Consider the following 23,577-nt stretch of genomic DNA (forward strand, 5'->3'; position numbering starts at 1 on the left):
TAAATTTTATTCAAGATTTTAAATTGGACTTCTTTCCCTTTAGGAGGGATAGGGAAGGTGATATAATCAGTTCTTATTTTTTCAATTTCTTCCCTTTGGAAATCTTTTAATATGTAATTACGTCTAAGTAAATTTGGAGAATAAAGACTCCTTAATGAAGATCTAAGAAACTTATTGTTGCATTTAACATCACAAAATCGAATACCATTTATATATAATTGCCTTAACTTGGGGGAGATGTCAGAATATATTATATCATTTACAATATGTTTTTAAGTGACAATGGAATGGATTTTATAACCCGATTAAATTTACTTTTAGAACATTGGATATTAAACTTTTGGCAAAAATCTTGATGTCCTAGAACATGTCCTTCCTCATCTACAAAATGGGCAATTGCCCAAACACCTTTTGATAACCAATCTTGAATAAAAATAGATTTTCTGTTCATCAGTATATATCTATTGTTCCAAATTGGGCAATTATGTGGAGTGAAATTATGTTTAAATAACATTTTCCAATAAAGAAGGACCTGTTTATGGAATTCAGAGAGTTTAGCAGGTAGTTTAGTAATTTCAAAGTCACACTTTAGGAGAAAGTCGATACCCCCCAGTGTGTTAAAGACCTTACTTGGTATAAAAAACCAAATGGAGTGTGGATTATTTAGGAAGGATTTTAACCATTTAAGTTTCAAAACACCATTCATTATATCAAAATCAATTGCGTTTCCACCGCCTTCAATGTATGGTTTAACCAAATCATCTTTAGATATATAATGGCACTTATTCCTCCAAATAAAATTAAAATTCAAGCTATTAATTGTTTTAAACACACTCTCTAAAAACGTCATGCCCACAGCACGTTTTTGAGAAAATTCAAATATTTTGGTCCTTGAAGATCATTTCAGAGTTTTTAATGAGCTGCAGGAACCCTGTTCTGTGTGAGTGGAGAACAGCCAAGTCGCCTCCTCTGATAAACCTCCACATGTACCACTGAAAACAGTTAAATTAGTTTGAATGGGAAACCAGAGCTCAAACTACTTGTTCTGAGACCATTTCTTCATTTTCACACCAAACTGTTTAATAAGACAAACTTTACACAGAGTACATCAAATATAACTAACACTCTATTATTGTCAGGATTTCATAATACAAACTTCAAATCAACAGGAAAACAGCTGCAGAACATGTGGATCAAAATTAATTCATTAAAAAACAACATGTGGACTTCAAGGATACAGTAAATACACTAAAGTGAAAGGAGGAGCCAAAATTTGAAGGAATTTGAATTAAGTAAAAGTAGTCACCTTATGATCTTTAAATTGGCCCTAATGTGTGCTGCTGTTTTTAACTTTCAACATTTCTTTGCTGCCACTGTGAATACGAATGTGGTCTTTGCCTAATTAAATAAAGGTTACACTGACTCACTGCATCATCTTCAGGTACAAACTGGTATTATATGAAAGTACAGCCCAAAACCAGTTTAGCTTGAGTTTCTTTTTTCTGGACATAAAGTCACAGCAGGTGTCGTTTCAAAGCTGGTGGACAGATTTAGTTCATTTTGGAAGTTTTAAGAGCAACTGCTGTGAAAATATTTGTAGTTTTGGGAGAAAATGATTTAAGAGAAGATTTTACAACAGCAAAAGATTAAATATGAATGAAGGATTGAAATTTAACTTAGGTAACACATAAAATGAATACAACTACTAAACACTACTGTATCCTAAGGAAACAAAGACTAAAATGTAACAGGGATAACATTTTAGAGAATTAAAATCCCTAAAAGGAAAAATAATAAACTTGATATGCATATCTAGACATGCAGCTTCCTAAATGTAACATTCAGGATTATTCACTGCAGGTCCAGAAATCAGAGCTACCTCATCAGATCCAAGTGTGGCATCAGCTGACACTCTTTACAGGAGATTCCATCTGAACTCTGTGGAGCCTGATCTCAAGGTTTTTAAGTCTGAGCCTGAAACCAGAAGAGGATCTTTCTCTCTCTTCAGATTCATTGTGATCCAGTGATTTCAGTCCTGCATGATCAGGCTGATGTTTGCACAGAGCAGATAATGAAGTGAATGTTTTTGCACATTGGTAACAGTGAAACAGTTTATTTACAGTGTGGGATCGTTTGTGTTCGGAGTATGAACTGAGATTCCTGAAGCTCTTGTCACACTGGTCACAGCTGAAGTTCACTTCCATGTGCGTACGTTCATGTTTGTTACGATGACCTGATTGTGAGAAGCTTTTGTCACAGTGTCTGCAATTGTATCGTGTCTCTCCTGTGTGGATTCCCTTATGCTTTTTCATTGAGCTCATGTTCAGTGGTGAAGGATGACCCACACTGGTCACAGATGTGCTTTTTGACCCCACTGTGGAAGAGTTCATGTATTTTAATGTACTTGGTGTGTGGAAGCCTCTCCCACATTCTTTGCAGTAGTTCATTTTGTCTCCAGTGTGGCTACGTTGATGTGGTTTTAGGTCCCGTTGATGATTGGAAGTTTTTCCACAAAGATCACAGAGAAACTCTTTCCCACCACCACAGTGACGACAGGGTTGAGAAATGGATCAGTGTGCTTCGCTCCGCTTCTAAACAAAGACATTGTAAATCAGGGAATTCCTTCAATGTTTTTATCCTGAACGTCGCCTGAAATAAAGAGCATCTCTGCCAACGTCCAATTACATTTTACTGTTTACATTATAACACTCAGCTTACTGACTGAAAATGAGTCTTCATTTTTCCAAACAGTTCATTCAGTATAACTCCATAAGTTTACTGATCAGACTTGTTCCAAACAATCAGGTTACAATTACAAGATAAACTAAATACATCCTCACAGTAACTGCACTTGTAGAGTTACTTTCTGGTGTGGATCTGTTGGTGTTTTTTAAGCTGATGTGGATATATAAAAGACTTTCCACACAAGTCACAGTTGTAAGCTTTAACTCCACCATGGATGACTTGGTGTGTTTTTAAGCCCCCAGCCTGGGTAAAAGACTTTCCACACAACTCACAGCTGTAAGGTTTAACTCCACTGTGGATGAGTTGGTGTGTTTTTAGACTTTGAGCCTGGGTAAAAGACTTTCCACACAAGTTACATCTGTATGCTTTAACTCCACTGTGGATGAGTTTGTGTGTTTTTAAGCCCCCAGCCTGGGTAAAAGACTTTCCACACAACTCACAGCTGTAAGGTTTAACTCCACTGTGGATGAGTTGGTGAGTTTTTAGGCTTTGAGCCAGGGTAAAAGACTTTCCACACAAGTCACAGTTGTAGGCTTTAACTCCACTGTGGATGACTTGGTGTGTTTTTAGGCTTTGAGGCAGGGTAAAAGACTTTCCACACAACTCACATGTGTAAGCTTTAACTCCACTGTGGATGATTTGGTGTGTTTTTAAGCTTCCAGCCTGGGTAAAAAACTTTCCACACAAGTCACAGCTGTAAGGTTTAAATCCACTGTGGATGAGTTGGTGAGTTTTTAAGTCTCCAGCCCGGGTAAAAGACTTTCCACACAACTCACAGCTGTAAGGTTTAACTCCACTGTGGATGAGTTGGTGTGTTTTTAAGTTTTCAGCCCAGTTAAAAGCCTTTCCACAAAAGTCACAGCTGTACGCTTTAACTCCACTGTGGATGACTTTGTGTGTTTTTAGGCTTTGAGCCAGGGTAAAAGACTTTCCACACAAGTCACAGCTGTACGCTTTAACTCCACTGTGGATGAGTTGGTGTTTTTTTAAGTTTCCAGCCTGGGTAAAAGACTTTCCACACAAGTCACAGCTGTAAGGTTTAACTCCACTGTGGATGAGTTGGTGTGTTTTTAAGTCTCCAGCCCTGGTAAAATCCTTCCCACACTCATCACAGCTGTAGTTTTTCTCTCCCTTTCTTCTGTGAGGTTTGTCGGCCTCCTGAGAGCGCTGACTTCTTGCTCCATGTTGGTCCTGCAGTGAAAGACATACAAACAGAGGCATTGAGTGAAATGCAGTCGTGGAACAAACTGACACTCCCTCCAGTGGCGCTGTCACTTGATGTTCGCTCGCTCTGCGGGAGAGTATCACATCCTTTTCCTGCTCAAACACAGTGGTGTTTCTGAGTAGCTTATTTGCTTAGCAATTTAATTAACAACTTTTAAATACATTCTTTTTTCAGAGTATAATCTTCACGTGCTTCATCCGAAACACACTTTCTGTGTACTCACCACCTAATTTATAGCCAAAGTATTCACTCACTGTCTCTGTACTGTTTCGCTAGCTTAGCTTAGCTCGTAGCCGACTCACTAGCACCATGGCTACTTCACCTGTCCCTCCTGCACTTTCTTGCTCATTGTGTCAGATGTTTAGTTACTCCTCGGCCTCCTTTAGCAGTAATGATACCTTTAACAAATGTAGCATATTTGGAGGCCAGGATTACTGAATTGGAGACTCTGCTTCGCACCCTTCATTCACAATTTGATTCTTTTTACTGAATCGAGTGTTAATGAGTCACTCACCAAAGTGAATCGGGTGTTTTGAGTCATTTGATTCACTGAGTCAGTTGACCAGAGAGTGCAACAATTTTACATTTTCACTCAAACTTAATTTGTTTCCCTTTTCATGTAAATCCCACTGCTAAGATGAATGATTTAAAAAAACAAAAAAAAAACCCAACTATTTTATAGAGAACAAAGAGCAAAAACATTTCTAAAATTAAGCAATTTCTTATCAAATTTGCTTAATAAACATTTATTTTGTTCATTTGTATTTTATTAGTATTTTCCTTAAGTGTGTCAAATATATATTTTCTCATCTAAATGTCCACTGCGCTGTGAGCCAGGGGGTGGTAATGCACCTTAACATTGGTTAAAAAGACAAGTCACAAAAATCGACCTGCGACGGTGTAATGGAACACTGATCAACTATAAACCTAATGAGGTAGTGTTTTGTACACCAGAGGTCTCAGACTGGAACTACAGCTGTGATGACCGATACTGGGTACACCTGAATGCAACCAATGACAAGGGAAAATCTTTCAACGTCAGGAGGGAACCAGGAAGACAACATCCAATGTGTTTCACCTTCGCATACGGTAACAGAAAGCTGGGGATGAACCAAAACTGCTCCCAGACTTTACGGATGCCGCAGGACAGAAAGGGACCAACCAAGACGCAAGAGGAGCACTGATGACGTGCAACCTCATGATCCAATCTGGGGCAGTGATGTGCTAGCGGAGTTCAAGTTGTGGACCACCGGACAGAAAGTCCTGCACTCACTTTTCCCATGGATCGGGAATGGAAAAAACATGCTAAGGATCGAGACTCTTGACTACCGATTTGGACTTTTCCAGAACAGCTCAACATGGATAAACAAGGCTCATAATGAGGAAATTGACGCGATCAGAATAGTGGTCATGCAACACAGAGTCGCCCTGGACATGATTCTCGCTGAGAGAGGGGGCCTCTGTGTCTTATTCAACACCACTTGCTGCACCTACATTCCAGATAACGTGCATTCCTTGACCATGACCACCGCCCTGGAGAAGTTACGACAACTGAGTAATGCACAGCAACAAGACTATGTCATGAACACAGAGGACTTGTCTTGATAGGAGTTCTTCTTTTATTGCTTTGCATGTTCTCTACATGCATTCTACCCTGTATCAGATCAATGATTGGCAAAATGTTACAGGCCACAGTGATCACCTATGTTGGACTGCCACAAGAAGATGAACCGGACGAAGAAGATTTAGTATAGGAACACACACACTCACACATACTGAATGATGCTACAATTGAAAAGGTTATAAGCAAGTGATTGTTGGCTGATAATAAAGTATGATTGAAGTGGTGAAATACGGTAACAACAGGGAGGGATGTTAGGGAGTTTTTATTGTTTTATTTGCTTATGCTTCAAAAGTTATGTTACACATATTTCACCAGACACAGTTTTCTGTTGAAACAGGAAGCTGACCCTGTGACACTGACAAGAGACCAGTACAGAAATACATATCCGCAGAAGTTGGATTGCATTATATTATTCTTAGAAACTGACTTGCAACACACATACTTTGTGACACACACACACACACAGACAGCATCAGGACCTGCGTAACAGGAAATGTGATTATATTTGCATATTGACGATGTAACCTATAAAAATAAACGAATACTGCAGTTCGGTGTGATTTGCTCTGAGCTTTTCACCCGTGCAGCACGTTAACCTACACAAGTGTCTCATTGTTGTTTATTCACCTGACTGTTTGTTAACTGTAAATCTCTGACACCAACCAAGAAGAAGAAGAAGCTGTGAGCCAGGAGGGAGGGGGTGAGTGAGTGATTCGTTCGCTCGCTCGCTCTATGATTCAGCACAGGAGGGAGGGGGTTAGTGAGTCCTGAGTGATTCGTTCGCTCGCTCTTTGATTCAGCACAGGCGGGAGGGGGTGAGTGAGTCCTGAGTGATTCGTTCGCTCGCTCTTTGATTCAGCACAGGAGGGGGTTAGTGAGTCCTGAGTGATTCGTTCGCTCTTTGATTCAGCACAGGAAGGGAGGGGGTGAGTAGCTCAAATGTGCTGTTAGCATGTTAGCAGCGCGATGCTACTGTGAACCGAGGAGCTATTTTCTTGATGTGAGCTTCTACTCAGGGGTTTTTCTTCCAGTTCAGAGCAGAAATGCTTTTGTTACGAAACTGGCTATTGTTTTTCCCCCCACAATTTTAATTATAAGCTAGATATATTTCTACTAATGGAATTAGTTTGCTAACAGCAACAGGGATGAGTCAGTGAGTCAGTTGGGCTTGTGAATCATGATTCACGAGTCAGTAAAGTGATTCTCGAGTATTGAACGATTCGTTCACGAATCGAACATCACTAGTAGCTAACCAGGCCGCTGTAGAATAGAATAGAATAGAATAGCCTTTATTGTCATTGTACAGAGTACAACGAAATTGGAGTGCCACTCCCTTGGTGCAAGTTTCAATAATAAATATAAATGTAAAATATAAAAAGTACAAAAAAAACCAATCGTAAGTACTCAAACAATAGTATGTACAATATATACAGGATATCAGCATTAATATAATGACAGTATGAATAGCAGCATAATATAATGACAGTGACGGTATGGAATAGGTTCAATTGTTTTTGTGCTTATTTACTACGGTGATAGCTCTGGGAAAGAAGCTATCCCTGAATCTGTTTGTCCTGGTTTTATGTGACCTGTACCGTCGGCCTGACGGTAATAGTTCAAACAGTTGGTTGCTGGGGTGAGAGTGGTCCTTGATGATATTGCCAGCTCTGCTGAGGTACCGAGAGTTTGCAGTGGTCTCCAGGCTGGGCAGAGAGCAGCCAGTGATCTTCTGGGCTGTGTTGATGACCCTCTGCAGTACTTTCCTGTCCGCAGCTGAGCACCCTGCATACCATGTTGTTATGCCGTACGTTAGGATGCTCTCAATGGTGGCTCTGTAAAATGTCACCAGCAGCCTCTCCTCCAGGTTGTTCCTCCTGAGCACTCTCAGAAAGTGGAGACGCTGTTGGGCCTTTTTAACCACCGCTGTAGTATTTGCAGTCCAGGAGAGGTCATCAGAGATCTGCACGCCCAGAAACCTCATGGAGCGTACCCTCTCCACACAGTTCCCGTGAATGTAAAGTGGGGCCGAGTCTGCTCTGCCCTTCCTGAAGTCCAAGATAAGTTCTTTAGTTTTCGTGGTGTTCAGTTGGAGGTTGTTAACTGAACACCACTCAGTCAGTCTGTTGACCTCATCTCTGTAGTCCCGACTCATCCCCCCTTGAGATGAGTCCAACCACTGTGGTGTCATCCGCGAACTTTATGATGGTGCTTGAGAGATGGGTAGGGGAGCAGTCGGATGTGTAGAGCGTAAAGAGGAGGGGACTCAAAACACATCCTTGTGGAGACCCGGTGCTGAGTGTGATGGTGCTGGACCGGTGGGGGCCGAGTCTGACAGACTGTGGTCTATTTGTCAGGAAGTCCTTGATCCAGAGGCAGATGGGGGTGGAGAGTCCCAGGTGAGACAGTTTCTGGACCAGGATCTCCGGGATGATATGATTGAATGCTGAGCTGAAGTCCAGAAAGAGCATTCTCACATAGCTTCCTCAGTGCTCCAGGTGACTCAGCGCAGTGTGGAGCGCTATGGTGATAGCGTCCTCGGTGGAACAATTTGTCCTGTAGGCAAATTGGTGGGGGTCCAGAGTGGGAGGCAGACCGGCCCTGATGTGCTGACAGACCAGTCTCTCAAAGCACTTCATCACTACAGGCGTAAGTGCAACAGGCCTGTAGTCATTTGGGCTGGCCACAGCTGTCTTCTTGGCGATGGGGATGATGGTGGAGGTTTTGAGGCAGGGCGGGACGGTGTTTGATGACAAGGAAAGGTTGAAGATTTTAGTGAAGACTCCGGTCAGTTCGTCAGCACATGCTCTGAGAACTTTTCCATAGGGCTGCTCGATTATGGCAAAAATGATAATCACGATTATTTTCACTGAAATTGAGATCTCGATTATTTGACGATATTTATTTAACAATAACAATGTATTGAATAATGACTTTAAAGATTGTCAAAAAATAATATAAAATAGTGTGCAAATACTGATAACAGTGCAAATGTTTGCTATATAAAAAATAAATGAAAAATGCAAACATCTATGTTTAGTGAACTTTGCAGTGTTGCTCTGTGGTGCAGCTACGACACTGTAGCAAAGTTTACACACTGTGTCTACTTGATCCACGTCTGACTCCGCGAACCCATCATGTTTCCACACCACTGAAGTTTTTTTTACCTCTTTTCAACCAACGGCAGTCACTCTCCTCTCCAAATAACTTCTGCTTAGCTTTCCGAGCTTCCCTCGGCTCCTCTTAATTGTTGTGACGCGTGTTCGAAATGCAGAGAGGTGCGCTCGATTTGCCACACGGAGCAGCGCGAGAGTAAAGCACGAGGGAGGGGCTAATAATCGGCTCAGTCATTTTTAATGATCGTTGAAAGCCCAGATCGTAATCGTGATTAAAATTCGATTAATTGAGCAGCCCTACTTTTCCATGTATTCCACCAGGACCTGCCGCCTTCCTGGAATTCACTGACCTTAGAACACACCTCACTTGATGCTCCCTGAGTGTTAGTGTGCCAGTGCTGGGGGCGGGTGGAAGTGGTGTGGCAGCTGAGGGCGTGGTCGTCTCAAAGCGGGCGAAGAAACAGTTTAGATCCTCAGCCAGCGAGGCATCAGTCCTAGATGTTGCCTGGTTATTGCTTCTGTAGTTCGTAATGTGATTGATCCCCTGCGACATTTGTCTGGGGTGGTTGTCAGCAAAGTGATCTTCAATCCTCCTCCTATAGGCAGCCTTAGCTTTCCTCATGCCTCTACTCAGGTCTGCCCTGGCCGCCCTATACGCAGCCCTGTCCCCTGACTTGAAGGCAGTGTTGCGGCTTTTTAGGAGGGATTGCACTTTGCTATTCATCCAGGGTTTTTGATTTGGAAACACCCTGACCCTTTTGTTGACGGTGACATTGTCAACACAGTTCCTGATGTACGAGAGTACAGTGTCTGTGTACTCCTGGAGGTTGTGGCTGGAGAATAAATCCCATACAGTTGTTGAGGAGCAGTCCTGCAGTTGAGAAAGGGCTCCTTCAGGCCAGGTTTTTATTGTCTTTGTCTGGGGCTTTGTTTTTCTCAGCAGGGGGGTGTAGGTGGGGGTGAGGGACATGCAGAGGTGGTCAGATCCAGCCAGGTGGGGGAGGGGTGTCGCTCTGAAAGCATGCCTGATGTTTGAATTGACATGGTCCAAAGTGTGTTCTCCTCTCGTAGCAAAGTCCACAAACTGGACAAATTTAGGAAGCACAGTCTTTAGGCACGCTTTGTTAAAGTCGCCGGCGACAATAAAAACCCCATCGGGGTGGGCAAGCTGTTGATTGTTTATGGTGTTGAGCAAGAGGCTGAGAGCCGTGCTAACGTTAGCATCCGGCGGTATATAAACAGCTATCACAATAACTACTGTAAACTCCCTCGGGATGTAAAAAGGTCTGCACGAGACTGCCAGAACTTCTAAATCAAGAGAACAGTGTGTGTGAATGATCCTGCTGTTACAACACCACTCGTTATGCACGTAAACACATAGCCCCCCTCCTCTGCTTTTACCTGAGTTGCTGTTTCTGTCATGCCGGTGTAGCGTGCGGCCTGCTAACTCGACTGCAGCGTCGGGAATCAGCGGGTGAAGCCACGTCTCTGTAATAAGAATAATGCTGCAGTTACGTGCAAAGCTTGTGTTGGCTATCTGTAGCTCCAATTCGTCTAGTTTGTGGGTGATGGATCTGGGGTTCGATAGGAAAAGGCTCGGAAGTGCTGGCCGGTGTGGATGTTTGCGTAGCCTAGCATCTGAGCCCGACCGGCATCCCCTCTTCTGCTTTCTTTCCCTCCGTCGCCTTCTACGCTTGCTGGGCGGGCAGACCATCCACGGTGACCCTGGTGGTCTCGCTATCTCCACCAGGATGTTGTGTGTTCGCTGATAGTCGCGAGAAACAGACAAACTATATTTAAAACCTAGGTCAATTAGGTTCTGGCGACTGTAAGAGATGGCGGCGTTGCAAACATTCAAAAATATCCACATTAAAAGTAAAAACGAGCACCAAACTGGAGAGCTAAGAGCCGCTGCACCCGTGCGCGCCGCCATCTTGTCATCTTGTGGTAGCTGGTGCAGCCGACGATAGCATACAGGGAGTGCAGAATTATTAGGCAAGTTGTATTTTTGAGGAATCATTTTATTATTGAACAACAACCATGTTCTCAATAAACCCAAAAAACTCATTAATATCAAAGCTGAATGGTTTTGGAAGTAGTTTTTAAGTTTGTTTTTAGTTTTAGCTATTTTAGGGGGATATCTATGTGTGCAGGTGACCATTACTGTGCATAATTATTAGGCAACTTAACAAAAAACAAATATATACCCATTTCAAATATTTATTTTTACCAGTGAAACCAATATACCATCTCCACATTCACAAATATACATTTCTGACATTCAAAAACAAAACAAAAACAAATCAGCGACCAATATAGCCACCTTTCTTTGCAAGGACACTCAAAAGCCTGCCATCCATGGATTCTGTCAGTGTTTTGATCTGTTCACCATTAACATTGCGTGCAGCAGCAACCACAGCCTCCCAGACACTGTTCAGAGAGGTGTACTGTTTTCCCTCCTTGTAAATCTCACATTTGATGATGGACCACAGGTTCTCAATGGGGTTCAGATCAGGTGAACAAGGAGGCCATGTCATTAGTTTTTCTTCTTTTATACCCTTTCTTGCCAGCCACGCTGTGGAGTACTTGGACGCGTGTGATGGAGCATTGTCCTGCATGAAAATCATGTTTTTCTTGAAGGATGCAGACTTCTTCCTGTACCACTGCTTGAAGAAGGTGTCTTCCAGAAACTGGCAGTAGGACTGGGAGTTGAGCTGGACTCCATCCTCAACCCGAAAAGGCCCCACAAGCTCATCTTTGATGATACCAGCCCAAACCAGTACTCCACCTCCACCTTGCTGGCGTCTGAGTCGGACTGGAGCTCTAAGGCCCTTTACCAATCCAGCCACGGACCCATCCATCTGGCCCATCAAGACTCACTCTCATGCAGCTGGGGAAAGAGGGCGGCTGGGTGATGGTGAGGAGGAAGCATAGTCCTAAACAGAAGCCCCAGTAGGGTTGCCAACTCCCTGAAAAATAAATAAGGGACACCTCGTGGCCAGGGCCGGGCAACCCAGTTGTCTTCACCCTTCCCAGTGTGGTGAATTTTGTAGTTCTTTTTTTTGTGTGTGAAATTATTTTTTAACCATTTGACTTGAATTTGATTTGGGGCAGGGATAGCTCAGTAGGTAAAGTGGTCGCCCCATGATCGGAAGGTCGGCGGTTCGAATCCACTTAACGGCTACCCTGAGGTACCCCTGAGCAAGGTACCGTCCCTACACACTGCTCCCCGGGCGCCTGCTTAGTGGGCTGCCCACTGCTTCACTGAGTGAATGGGTCAAATGCAGAGAAAAACAAGTAATTTCCCCATGGGGATCAATAAAGTATCCATTATTATTATTATTATTATTATTAAGCAGATGCAAATTCTTTGTGATATGAACATATGGGAAACACATGATCATTTAGCCATTTATTTTTAGCTCAAAATGACAACATTAACACAGTAAAACAGGTCTCTTTCTTAAACAGAAGCCTGTCATGCTTAACTTATGAGAATATAAGTAAATCTTTCTTTAAAAGAACTCTGTCCTGCTTAACTTAAAATTATATAAATTAATAGAAAGCAATAGAACAAAAATATTCTTGTGACAGTGCACATATAGTGCATTTAGTACAATTGGCTTCAGTTGAGGTATTATATCAGCTTTTCTAATGCTAATCAGCTGCTCCTGTTTGTAAACCCACTTGTTCCCATGATTACGCATCTTAACTCATCATCATTATTAATCTATGTATTACTTTTATGTATTAGTCATCTATTTGTTGTAATCATCTATCCTTGCAGTTGTTTATTACACAAAAGAAATTATATTATCACACTCCTGGCCACATAGCGCTGGTATTTACTGCACATGCCCATATTAACCTTAACCAGAGGGTTTAAAAAACAAACCAGTGTTTACATACCATATCTGCTTCTGCCGTGGCCTGGTGGACAAGAAATTGGTTAAGGGTTCCCCGAGCTTTCACTCCCCTCATGTTCTTCATGTGCCCACCATTAGAAGCATGCCTATGGAAAAAGTGCGCTGGCACACAGTGGCGCTTTATAGGTGTTATCGTGCACTTTTCCAGCCAGGTGTTTTCCTTTTCCCATTCCTCCCTGTACTTTTGCAGACTTTTTTTTTTCTTTCTCTGACGGGAACAAACATTGCTGCTCTAATGCTGGGCTTACACTGTGCGATTTTTGGCCCATTTCGAGCCGATTTTTGAGTCATGCGACCGATTTGGTGATCGGCCCAATTTTGGCCTTCATCGTGCATCGTGTAGTATACGTGAGGTAACGAGAAGCGATTAACACCTCGAGCAGCTCCCGATCATCAATCGCTCGTGAGGGTGTCACCGCAGCTGCTCACACTGCTCACGCGCAAACACGTAAACGTCGGTGAAAAAGACGGTACAATACGGCTGTGCAGCCTGTGATCTGGACACGAGGGATGGAAGCACAACTTGTAGAACTTTGGAAAGTTCATCCGAGCCTTTTCGATGTGGTCTCACAAAATTATCACGACCACAACAACCGTGAAAATAGTTGGATTTACATTGCTGCTCAATCACAGCTGCCTGATCAATGTTTTTCATTAGCAATTTAGCAAAGTTGATGGTGGTGGTGTGCGTGTCTGTGTGAGTGAAAGACAGAGAGGGGGAGCGAGCGACAGAATTTCTGTTATAACCTTCATTTTACGGAGGCACAGTGTGAGCACTCAGGTCGCATCAGAGCATCGGGTGAGACCCTGCATCGTGACCTACCAACTTCTAACCCCTGCGAGTCAATCGTGCAGTTTGAAAATCGCACAGTGTATGTCCAGCTTTAGGTGTACTGTCGTCCGAGACTTGCACCGCAGTGTCGGCGTTTGTTTCCCTGTTGGCCATGCTTCTTGTTGTGGTCATCTGTTGTCTTCTGGTATTTTCTCCATAAGCGACCTTTCCTCGACCAATGAGATAAGCGGTAATCTGACTTGTCATACTCGAATTGTTATAAGTGTGCTGTCAGCTCATTGGTCACAAAGCAGGAGAGAGGCTGGGAATTATGTTTTCAAACAAAGCGTTAATTCCATTAAAAGTTATAGACTACTTTTGATTATCACTGTATTACGGGACAAAGTGCATCCCTTATTAGCTCAATACGGGACGTGTACTTTTGTTTCGAAATACGGGACGATTCCGTTTTTTAAGGGATGGTTGGAAACCCTAAGCCCCAGGTACACCACCAACCTGTTCATGTGTCTAACCGTTTTTCCCCACTCGGCGACACACCCGCCAGGGGTCAAACTCTGGTAATTGGTGATTCTGTTCTCAGACATGTGAAGCTAGAGACACCGGCAACCATAGTCAATTATCTTCCAGGGGCCAGAGCAGGCGACATTGAAGGAAATTTAAAACTGCTGGCTAAGGGTAAACGTAAATTCAGTAAAATCATAATTCACGTCGGCAGTAATGACACCCGGTTACGCCAATCGGAGGTCACTAAAATCAATATTGAATCGGTGTGCAACTTTGCCAAAACAATGTCGGACTCTGTAGTTTTCTCTGGTCCCCTCCCCAATCAGACCAGGAGTGACATGTTTAGCCGCACGTTCTCCTTAAATTGCTGGCTGTCTGAGCGGTGTCCCAGAAACGATGTGGGCTTCATAGATAATTGGCAAACCTTCTGGAGGAAACCTGGTCTTGTTAGGAGAGACGGCATCCATCCCACTTTGGATGGAGCAGCTCTCATTTCTAGAAATATGGACAAATTTATTAAACCCCCCAAAATATGACTATCCAGAGTTGGGACCAGGAAGCAGAGTTGCAGTCTTACACGCCTCTCTGTAGCTTCTCTCCTCCTGCTACCCCCCCAAAAAACCCATCTCCATAGAGACTGTGTCAGCTTCCAAAAAGACAAAAAAACAAACTAAAAACCAGCAACAAACAACTTAAACATAAACAATTACAAAGAAAGAACAATACAGTATCCACATCTGAACCAAAGAGTAAAACAGTGAAATGTGGATTATTAAATATGAGGTCTCTCTCCTCCAAGTCTCTGTTAGTACATGACTTAATAATTGATCAACAAATTGATTTACTCTGCCTTACAGAAACCTGGTTGCAGCAGGATGATTATGTTAGTTTAAATGAATCAACACCCCCGAGTCATTCTAACTACCGTATTTTCACGACCATAAGACGCACTGTACCAAAAGGCGCAGTCTCAGTTATGTGTGCCATTACTGTATTTAACACACACATAAGGCGCACTGGATTATAGGGTGCATACAAGTACCGTATGCGTATTTAAAAATAAAGCGGGAGCAAAACAAAGTTTGGTACTCACATTTTTATCATCAATCAAACCCATCGAAGTCCTCATCCTCTGTGTCTGAATTGAACAGCTGCGCTAAATCTCCATCAAACATGCCAGGTTCACTTTCTTCACTGTCAGAGTCACTTTCCGTGCCGTGCGGCTCCTCGGAAATGATGCCGGCTTTTGCGAAAGCTCGAACAACAGTGCCAGCAGACATGTTAGCCAAAGCATCTACAATCCATTGGCAAATTGTGGCGTAACTCGCCCGGCGCTGCCTTCCACTCTTGGTGAAACTGTGGTCTCCATCGGTCATCCATCGCTCCCAGGCCGCTCGCAGCCTTACTTTGAACGGGCGGTTCACACCGATGTCCAGCGGTTGGAGTTCCTTTGTCAGGCCTCCCGGAATGACAGCAAGCTCACAGTTCATTTGTTTCACTAGTTTTTTCACATCGGCTGTGAGATGGGCACGCATAGAGTCACAGATTAAGAGCGATGGTGATGCGTGGAAAAAACCACCTCGTCTCCTTACATACACCTCCCTCAGCCAGTCTTTCATCATTTCCTCATCCATCCAGCCCTTTTCATTTGCCTTAATGATGATTCCTGCTGGAAACTTCTCTTTAGGCAAAGTCTTTCGCTTAAAAATCATCATAGGCAGCAGTTTCTGTCCATTAGCATGGCAGCCAAGCACAACAGTAAAAGAAGACTTTTCATACCCCGTTGTGCGTATCGCTACCGTGCTGGTCCCCTTCTTCTCCACAGTGTGACTCACCGGGATGTCAAAAGTGAGCGGGACCTCGTCCATGTTTGTGATGTGGCTGGGCTGGATGTTTTTGTCGCCGATGTGTTTGCTGCAGTAGGAGCGGAAGATGGCCAGCTTTTCCTTATAATCCGCTGGAAGTTGCTGCACTACCGTAGTCCTGGTCCGGATGGAAAAATGGCACCGTTTCATAAAACAAAAGCACCAAGACGGACCTCCTTGGAAATGTTCAATGTTCATCTCTTCAGCTAGTGAAACTGCTTTTAGCCGAATGGTGACCGTCGAAACGCTTCTCCCGCTCGTTCGTTGCTCGATGATCCACCGCTCGAGTCTTTCCTCCAACTCGGGCCACCTCGCCTTATGTCCGTGGAAACTCAGCTGCGTTTTCTTGACCTGCCGGAGCTTGTTTTCTAGCTTCCTCCATTTGTGAACCATCGATTCGTTAATCTTAAATTCTCTCGCCGCTGCTCGATTTCCATGTTCCTCCGTGTAGCTGATGGCCTTCAGTTTAAACTGTGCTTCGTAAGCGTGTCTCTTTGCCATTTTCAGGGTTGTTAAAACAACGATGTCCTGCATAATGCACATACCTGTTATTTTATACCGTATTTTCACGACCATAAGGCGCACTTAAAAGTCTTAGATTTTCTTCAAAAAGTACGGCGCGCCCTATAGCGCAGTGCGCCCTGTGTGTTGTAAGGAGGACGTAGTAGAGAACACCATGAGAACGCTAAAGGGTGAAGTGTGGGCGTTGATCGTATATACCGGACAATCGCACATACCTGTATAAAAGGACAGGTATGTGCATTATGTGGAACATCGTTGTTTTAACAACCCTGAAAATGGCAAAGAGACACGCTTTGACACGGGGTATGAAAAGTCTTCTTTTACTGTTGTGCTTGGCTGCCATGCTAATGGACAGAAACTGCCGCCTATGGTGATTTTTAAGCGAAAGACTTTGCCTAAAGAGAAGTTTCCAGCAGGAATCATCATTAAGGCAAATGAAAAGGGCTGGATGGATGAGGAAATGATGAAAGACTGGCTGAGGGAGGTGTATGTAAGGAGACGAGGTGGTTTTTTCCACGCATCACCATCGCTCTTAATCTGTGACTCTATGCGTGCCCATCTCACAGCCGATGTGAAAAACACCAGTGAAACAAATGAACTGTGAGCTTGCTGTCATTCCGGGAGGCCTGACAAAGGAACTCCAACCGCTGGACATCGGTGTGAACCGCCCGTTCAAAGTAAGGCTGCGAGCGGCCTGGGGGCGATGGATGACCGATGGAGACCACAGTTTCACCAAGAGTGGAAGGGAGCGCCGGGCGAGTTACGCCACAATTTGCCAATGGATTGTAGATGCTTGGGCTAACATGTCTGCTGGCACTGTTGTTCGAGCTTTCGCAAAAGCCGGCATCATTTCCGAGGAGCCGCACGGCACGGAAAGTGACTCTGACAGTGAAGAAAGTGAACTTGAGAATCATCAGAATCAGAATCAGAAACTTTATTGTCATTGTCAAGAGAACAACGAAATGAAGAATGGTCCCCGATCATTGCATCATCCCTAGCAATATCAAAATATAAATAAATAAAATAGATAGAATACTTAAAATACTAATAAGATGTAACAGTAAAACATTCACATACATTCCCACACACATGCTTCAGGCCGTGCATAGATTAACACAAGAGTGGCGTGATGGACATTTTTTTGTAGTATTCAGATGTGTTATTGCAGTTGGATAACAGCTGTGTTTGAGTCTATTAGTCCTTGCTCTGATTGCCCTGTACCGTCTGCCTGAGGGCAACAGTTCGAACAGGGAGTGGCCAGGATGTGAGGTGTCTTTTATGATGTTTTGGGCCTTTTTAAAACAGTGGGCATTGTGTAGAACTTCCAGTGTGGGGAGAGGGCAGCCAGTGATCTTTTGGGCGGTGTTAATGATCCCTTGGAGTGCTTTCCTCTGAGCCCCTGTGCAGCTAGTGTACCAAATACATATGCAGTAAGTTAGAACACTCTCAATGGTGGCTCTGTAGAAGGACACCAGCAGTTTCTGTGTGATGTTATTCCTCCTGAGAATTCTCAGGAAGTACAGTCTCTGTTGGGCCTTTTTCAGCAGCTCGGAGGTGTTCACACTCCAGGAAAAGTTCTCCTCTATATTGACTCCCAGGAAGCGGAAGCTTGCCACCCTTTCTACACAGTCCCCATTTATGAATAGTGGTTGGATCTCTGCCTTTTTCCTTCTGAAATCTATTATGAGTTCTTTGGTTTTTGAAGTGTTGAGGAGGAGGTTATTGGCCTTACATGACGTCAGCTGCTCCACCTCGTCTCTGTACGTAGACTCGTCTCCCTTGGAAATGAGCCCCACCACTGTGGTGTCATCTGCAAATTTCACAAAGATGTTGCTGTGGTGGCGAGGAGTGCAGTCGTGTGTGTAGAGAGAGTAGAGCAGTGGACTGAGCACACAGCCCTGGGGTGAGCCAGTGCTGAGACTCAGGGCTGAGGATGTGTGATGGCCAACTCTGACTCTCTGTCTACGGCCCGAGAGGAAGCTGTTGATCCACATGCAGGTGCTGTATGGAAGCCCCAGGTCTTGTAGCTTGGCCACCAGTTTGTGTGGAAGGATGGTGTTAAAAGCTGAGCAGTAATCCATGAAGAGCATCCGCACATAGCTACCATGCTCTTCCAGGTGAGTTAATGCAGCATGGAGTGCTGTGGCTACAGCGTCTTCCGTGGACCGGTTTGCTCTGTAGGCAAACTGGTGTGGATCCAGGCTGCGGGGCAGGGCTGCTGTGATGTGTCTGCGGACCAGCTTCTCAAAGCATTTCATTACCACTGGGGTGAGTGCCACCGGTCTGTAGTCATTCAGGCCGGTGATGTGGGGCTTCTTAGGCAAGGGGACTATGGTGGAGGACTTCAGGCAGAGTGGGACAGTCGCCTGTGCGAGGGATTTGTTGAAGATCCTGGTGAAGATCCCAGCCAGCTGTTCTGCACAATCCCTCAATATTCGACCTGGCACACCATCAGGACCCGCCGCCTTCCTCAGGTTAACAGCCTGCAGCATGCGCCTCACCTCGTGCTCTTCCAGGGTGAGGGTGGTGCTGCTATGGGTGGCATGTTGCTGCTGTGGCTCCAATACCTCCGGTACCCTGGTCTCAAAGCGGGCGAAGAAGATATTCAGCTCCTCTGCCAGCTCCAGGTCACCGTCCGCAGCTCCGAGATTGATCTTATAGTTGGTTAGGTGCTGGATGCCTTGCCACACCTGCCGGCTGGTATTACTCTTCAGATGGTCCTCAATCCTCCTCCTATGGTCCCCCTTTGCCTCTCTGATGCCTCTCTTCAGGTTGGATCGGGCTGTGGTGTAGTAATCCCTGTTGCCAGACCTGAACGCAATGTTCCTCTCCTTCAGCAGCTGCCTGACCTCCCGGGTCATCCAGGGCTTTTGGTTGGGTGAACATTTCCAAGTCCTGATGTTCAAAGATATCCCAGTTAGTCCTGTCAAAACAGTCCTGCAGCTGCTGAGAGGCACCCTCTGGCCATATGGTAATATTCTTTGTGATGGTAAGAGCAGTTTTCTTGAGGGGGGCATATGCAGGGATTAGAAACAGTGACAAGTGGTCAGACTGACCCAGATGTGGCAAAGGTCTGGCCCTGTAGCCCATTTTGATGTTGGAATAAACTTTGTCCAGAATCTTGTCACCCCTAGTGGCATACTTGACGTGCTGGTGGAATTTGGGGATTGCTCTTTTTTAAGTCTGCGTGATTGAAGTCCCCTGCTACGATATGTACAGCGTCAGGGTAGGTGCTCTGTTTATTGATGTTTGTATGCAGGAGTGCGATTGCCGAGTTAGCATTAGCATCTGGTGGTATGTAAACAGCTGTTATTATGACAACGGTGAACTCCCTAGGTAGGTAGATGGGCCTGGTAGATGGCATGTTTGATGGAGATTTAGCGCAGCTGTTCAATTCAGACACAGAGGATGAGGACTTCGATGGGTTTGATTGATGATAAAAAATGTGAGTACCAAACTTTGTTTTGCTCCTGCTTTATTTTTAAATATGCACACTTGTATGCTTGTGTGTTGTTGATGATGACGATTACTGGTAATAAAAAAGTGAGTACCAAACTCAGTTTTGCTCCTGCTTTATTTTTAAATATGCACACTTGTATGCTTGTGTGTTGTTGATGATGACGATTACCGGTAATAGAAATGTGAGTAAGGTACCAAACTCAGGTTTGCTCCCGCTTTATTTTTAAATACGCATACGGTACTTGTATGCACCCTATAATCCAGTGCGCCTTATGTGTGTGTTAAATACGGTAATGGCACACATAACTGAGACTGCGCCTTTTAGTACAGTGCGTCTTATGATCGTGAAAATACGGTACGGTACCAGAAATCTCGCAGCACAGGCTGAGGGGGCGGTGTGGCAGCAATTTTTCACACCAGTCTATTAATTAATGAAAGACCCAGACACACTTTTAATTCATTTGAAAGCCTGATGCTTAACATTGTCCACCCCAGCTGAAAAACTCAGAAACCAGTCTTACTTCTTATCATCTGTCGTCCACCTGGGCCTTACACAGAGTTTCTGTCTGATTTCTCAGACTTTATATCTAATTTAGTTCTGAGCTCAGATAAAATAATTATTGTGGGTGATTTTAACATCCATGTAGATGCTAAAAATGGCAGCCTCAACATGGCATTTAATCTGTTATTAGACTCAATTGGTTTCTCTCAAAATGTAAAAGAAACCCACCCACCACTTTAATCACACTCTAGATCAGGGGTGCCCAATCCCGGTCCTCGAGAGCTACCGTCCTGCAGCTTTGAGATGCATCCTTGTTCCCACACACCCGAATCAAATGAATGGCTTGTTATCAGGCCTTTGCCAAACATGATGGCATGCTGAAGAGGTAATCAAACCATTTGATTCAGCTGTGTTGGAGTAGGGATGCATCTAAAAGCTGCAGGATAGTAGCTCTCGAGGACTGGGATTGGGCAGCCCTACTCTAGATCTTGTTTTAACATATGGCATAGAAACTGAACATTTAACAGTGTTTCCTGAAAACCCTCTCCTGTCTGATCATTTCCTGATAACATTTACATTTACAATAATTGATTACACAGCAGTGGAGAGTAGACTTTATCAAAGTAGATGTCTTTCTGAAAGCGCTGTAACTAAGTTTAAGAATAAAATCCACCCACTGTTATCATTGTCAAGGCCCTGTACCAACATAGAGGAGAGGAGCTATATGAACGCTACCACAACAGAGGTCGATTATCTTGTTAATAATTTCACCTCCTCACTACATACGACTCTGGATACTGTAGCTCCTGTGAAAACTAAGGTCTCTAATCAGAAGTACCTGACTCCGTGGTATAATTCTCAAACACGTACCCTAAAGCAGATTACTCGTAATCTGGAGAGGAAATGGCGTGTCACAAATTTAGAGGATCATCATTTAGCCTGGAGAAATAGTTTGCTGCTTTATAAGAAAGCCCTCCGCAAAGCCAGAACATCTTACTATTCGTCACTGATTGAAGAAAATAAGAACAACCCCAGGTTTCTCTTCAGCACTGTAGCCAGGCTGACAAAAAGTCAAGCTGGCTGCAGTTAAACCTTTACTTAAAAAGCCATCTCTAGACCCAGCAGTCTTAGCTAATTATAGGACAATCTCCAACCTTCCTTTCATATCAAAAATCATTGAAAGAGTAGTTTCAAACAGTTAACAGATCATTGCAGAGGAATGGTTTATTTGAAGAGTTTCAGTCAGGTTTCAGACTTCATCACAGCGCAGAAACAGCTTTAGTGAAGGTTATAAACGATCTTCTTATGGCCTCTGACAGTGGACTCATCTCTGTGCTTGTCCTGCTAGACCTTAGTGCAGCATTCGATACTGTTGACCATAATATCCTATTAGAGCGATTCGAACATGCTGTAGGTATTACAGGCACTGCACTGCAGTGGTTTGTATCATATCTATCTAATAGACTCCAGTTTGTGCATGTAAATGGAGAGTCCTCTTCACATACTGAGGTTAATTATGGAGTTCCACAGGGTTCAGTGCTAGGACCAATTCTGTTTACATTATACATGCTTCCCTTAGGCAGCATCATTAGAAGACATAGCATACATTTTCACTGCTATGCAGATGACACCCATCTCTGTCTGTCCATGAAGCCAGATAACACACACTAATTAGTTAAACTGCAGTAATGTCCAAAAGACATAAAGACCTGGATGGCCGCTAACTTTCTGCTTCTTAATTCAGATAAAACTGAGGTTATTGTACTCTGCCCTAAAAATCTTAGAAATATGGTATCTAAGCAGATTCTTACTCTGGATGGCATTACCTTGGCCTCCAGTAACACTGTGAGGAACCTTGGAGTCATTTTTGACCAGGACATCTCCTTCAACGCACACTTTAAACAAATATGTAAGACTGCGTTCTTCCATTTGTGCAACATCTCTAAAATTAGAAATATCCTGTCTCAGAGTGACGCTGAAAAACTAGTTCATGCATTTACTACTTCCAGGCTGTACTACTGCAATTCATTATTATCAGGATGTCCAAAAAACTCACTGAAAAGCCTTCAGCTAATCCAAAATGCTGCAGCAAGAGTACTGACAGGGTCTAGAAAGTAGGGCTGCTCGATTATGGCAAAAATGATAATCACGATTATTTTCACTTAAATTGAGATCTCGATTATTTGACGATATTTATTTAACCCTTTAAGACCTACCATAGAACCAAGTCCGCCAGAGCTTATATTATTTTTTTTACATTTTGTAGTGCCATTTTTGGGAGCATTTCAAGTTGCTATACATCAATACAACTGTTATAGCCCATATTTTAATAATATGTATGCATTAAGTCCATAGTAACTACATTAATTGCAAAAAAGTGCAATAAACTACAAAAAATCATTTTTGTTTTTTTTACATATATTTCTACTTGCAGAAATTTAAGAGGTTTATCCCTCAAAACTTTAAATACAAAAAATTTGCAAAAATTAGTTTACAACAACAGGAAATTTATTTTGAGTGTCTTCATAGTTTTATTTTGGAGATACAGCAATTTTTATATACGGCAGGAAAAACAAAAAACAATCCTCCATCCATCCATCCATCCATCCATTCGCTTCCGCTTATCCTTTTCAGGGTCGCGGGGGGCGCTGGAGCCTATTCCAGCTGTCATAGGGCGAGAGGCAGGGTACACCCTGAACAGGTCGCCAGTCTGTCGCAGGGCCAACACACAGGGACAGACAACCATTCGCACTCACTCGCACATTCACACCTAGTGACAATTTGGATTATCCAATTAACCTATCCGCATAAGCTGCATGTCTTTGGATGGTGGGAGGAAGCCGGAGTACCCGGTGGGAACCCACGCACACACGGGGAGAACATGCAAACTCCACACAGAAAGACCCCGGCCTGATGTTGGAATTGAACTCAGGGCCTTCTTGCTGTGCGGCAACAGTGCTAACCACCGTGCCACCGTGCCGACGAAAAACAATCCTGTGATGCAAATTTGCAAAGAAAACAGCATGTGCATCAAAATAAACTATTTCCAGCAGTGCAATTCGAGTTCTAAGCATCCCAAAAACTGTAGTTTTTACTTGTAGGCTTTTAAGGCCTACAAGTCAAAAACTACATTTCCGCAAAAATTACGTCACTTCCGGTTTCGGGCAGGAAATGGCGGACATGCGATAGTTCGCGTTGACGTCTTTTTCAATGTGGGAAGTGTTACGAACAGCTGATCGGATCGGCAAAGCATGTTTCTGGAATATTGTGTTTTTGTTCCTGCAAGCCCTTTTATGCAA

The sequence above is a fragment of the Astatotilapia calliptera genome, chromosome 3 (genome assembly GCF_900246225.1).
Source record: "Astatotilapia calliptera chromosome 3, fAstCal1.2, whole genome shotgun sequence".
Classification (NCBI taxonomy): domain Eukaryota; kingdom Metazoa; phylum Chordata; class Actinopteri; order Cichliformes; family Cichlidae; genus Astatotilapia; species Astatotilapia calliptera.